Below are 3,690 nucleotides of genomic sequence, written 5' to 3' on the forward strand. Positions count from 1 at the left end.
TATGTATATATGTATGTGCGCGCGCGCACATGCATGTGTATATATGTGTGTGTATAAGCATATATATGTATGCAGGAGTGGCTGTGTGGTAAATAGCTTGCTTACCAGCCACATGGTTTCGGGTTCAGTCCCACTGCATGGCACCTTAACAAGTGTTTTCTACAATAGCCTCCGGCCGACCAAAGCCTTGTGAGTGGATTTGGTAGACGAAAACTGAAAGAAGCCTGTCGTGTATAGGTATGTGTATATGTTTGTGTGTCTGTGTTTGTCTCCCCTGCCATTGCTTGACAACCGATGTTGGTGTGTTTACGGCCCCGTAACATTAGCGGTTCGGCAAAAGAGACCGATAGAATAAGTACTAGGCTTACCAAAAATAAGTCCTGGAGTCGATCTGTTCGACTAAAGGCGGTGCTCCAGCATGACCACAGTCAAATGACTGAAACAATCAAATAAAAGAATAAATGAATATATATATATATATATATATATATATATATATATATATATATTATTTTGTCTGGGGAGTGTCATTCTCTTTTAGTGCCTTATTATTTAACACACCCACCGGTTCGATTTCCACTCATTTTACTTATTTATGTTATATATATATATATATATCTATGTGGCTTGTGTGTTTTCTCGTCTCTGTTTTGTTTGCATTGTCCTGTACCCAGATATGCACCTATACATACGGGTGGATGTCGGTATGCACATACCTGTACGTATATATGCATATACTCATTTACCATTTATATATATATATATATATATATATATATATAAATTAAAGGTAAAAAAACACAACAAACGTAAATCGTCACAACATAACAATGAGGAAAAGGTCGATAGCACAACAACGGCAAACAGGACAAAACAAGATACACGGATCATTCGCAGTCAATTGCTTCTTCAGTCGGAGTCTGGAATGTCTACATAGTTTCGCCCAATCCCCTCCGATACTACTCGAAACTACTAGAATGTATTAAGCTCTTGAGCAAGGCAAGCGAATGTACATATACAAACATATACAAATACACATATATATATATATATATATATATATATATATATGTATGTATGTATGTATATTTATATATATATATATATATATATATATATATATATATATATATATATATATATATATTGAGAGATAGAGAAGCTGATTGCATCTACCCAAGCGTGGAAATGGTACTTAGTTTTATTGACCCCGAAAGGCTGAAAAGCAATATCGTCTTTGGTCGAATTTGAGCTCAGAACATAAAGAACTGGAAGAAATATATATTCTTTTATTCTTCTATATGTTTCAGTCGAAGGGTTTTAGTCGAAGAAATCGATCCCAGGACTTATTTTTTGTAAGCCTTGTACTTATTCTATTGGTCTCTTTTTCCGAACCACTAAGTTACGGGGACATATACACACCAATATCGGTTGTCAATCGATGGTGGGTGGACAAACACAGACAAAAAGAAGCATACATATAAATATACATATACATATATACATATACGACGTGCTTCTTTCAGTTTCCGTCTACTAAATTCACTCTCAAGATTTTGGCCGACCCGAGGCTACCTTATAACCCACTTACTCAAGTTGCCACGCAGTGGGATTGAACCCAGGACCATGTGGTTGGGAAGTATATATGTATGTATATATATATATATATATATATATATATATATATATATATACCATTACATCCATCCCAGTATTAAGTTATTCTTTCTGCACAATAATATCAATGAGAACGTTCACACGCATATACATCCATATATAAAAGATAACAGTGACGTGAAATTTGATTTGCAAGATAAATATTAAGCTTTTACATTGTGTGTTTGTGTTTGTGTGTATGTGTGTGTATTCGTGCGCGCGTGTATGTGTGCATGCGTATACATGCGTGTAATGCCTGTACATGTATATTTAGATGTATATGTATAAATATAAGTACACAGACACACAGCAATATATATATAATATGTATAATACATATATACATGTATACATAAACATATATAATATTCGAAGAAAAGAAGGGTAAAGATAGCCACCCCATTATTACTGTTTTTTACATTAATAATACTTCACATATTTACTTTATGCATATATATATATATATATATATATATATATATATATATATATATATATATATATATATATATATATATATATATATATATATATATATATATATATATATGTATATATATATATATATATATAAAGGAGACTACTAGGTGGACTGTTAATGTGCTAGAAGAAGGTGATCCTCTTCTAGCACATTAACAGTCCACCTAGTGGTCTCCTTTGTATATACATATACAATAATCCTTTGAGATCTCAGATATTTTTTCTGAATCTCCCTGATTCTTTCAATGTGCTTGTTCCTTGGTATTAAATTGATATTAATATCCAATTTTTTACTCTACTGTTTTAATACATACATACATATATACATACATACATACATACACACATATATATATATATATATATATATATATATATATATATATATATATATATATATATATATATATATATATTCAAAATAAGCAACACGGATTTCAAAGATGATTGCAGTACGCACGTTTCATGCTACCCCATGATTGAATATTTGATCACCTATCCTTTTGGAATGGTTTTTGTATAATACCATACCATACGATATTCTGGTGCCTACGCATAAGTACCATATTCAATCTTGAATCTAAATCTAAACCTTCTATATATATATATATATATATATATATATATATATATATATATATATATATTCATATTCATACACATACGTACATCAAAACTTCTGTTACGTGTAAACATAACAGGCTGAATATTGTTGTTTAGGGCAGACAAGAAAATGTACGCATCTTCATAGAGGTCAGCTGCCCTACTGATGTGAATATCTCTGAAAGTCAAAGAGAAAGAGGATAAGTGCAGACAACTGTTTTGGAACCCTCAGCTTTTACATCCAGATTTTAGATTTACATTCATACCAATAATAATCGGTGTACTTGATTTTCTGAATAAATGCCTAAGTGACAGTCTGGATAAGTTAGGGTTTTCCGAAAAAGAAATCAGCTAGCCAACTTGCACGTTACAAATACAATCTGTAAGTGGAAGAGTGAAAATATGCAAGACTTTTCTCAATTTTAAAACTTGAATTAAAAAAAAAATTATTTACATTCCAGTGACGGAGCTTTGTATCTTTGTTAGAAACCAGCTCCTTCCCCAAAGGAAAATTCCAAACAATTAAAAACGAAGAGAACACACACACACTCAAACACCCCCCGCGCGCGCAGACACACACACAGACACACACAAGGAAGTTTATTTGTGAAATTTCAGCGGAATCTGCTATGTGCTCACTTTTTTATGTGACGGTAAGTGTTCTGTAAAAGTCGTTACTAAACGTTTTTAGTCATCTGTTCTTTGTTTCTTAATCGATTTATTTGGAGCCATCGGGAAAACTTGTAGGTAGTAACTCAACTTAATAGAAATAGCAGTCACAACATCTCTCAAACAGCACCTTGCCACGTTGAAAAAGAAAAGCTGCATAGATAACTTGGTACTAGATACACGATACCTCAATAAAAGACGTGATGGTCACAGCTGAAACACTTTTGATCATAGATTTACTCGAACAGGACTTGGCGTGGGAATAAACAACAGCGACAACAA

Source organism: Octopus bimaculoides, chromosome 6 (genome assembly GCF_046866305.1).
Source record: "Octopus bimaculoides isolate indiv1 chromosome 6, ASM4686630v1, whole genome shotgun sequence".
Lineage (NCBI taxonomy): Eukaryota > Metazoa > Mollusca > Cephalopoda > Octopoda > Octopodidae > Octopus > Octopus bimaculoides.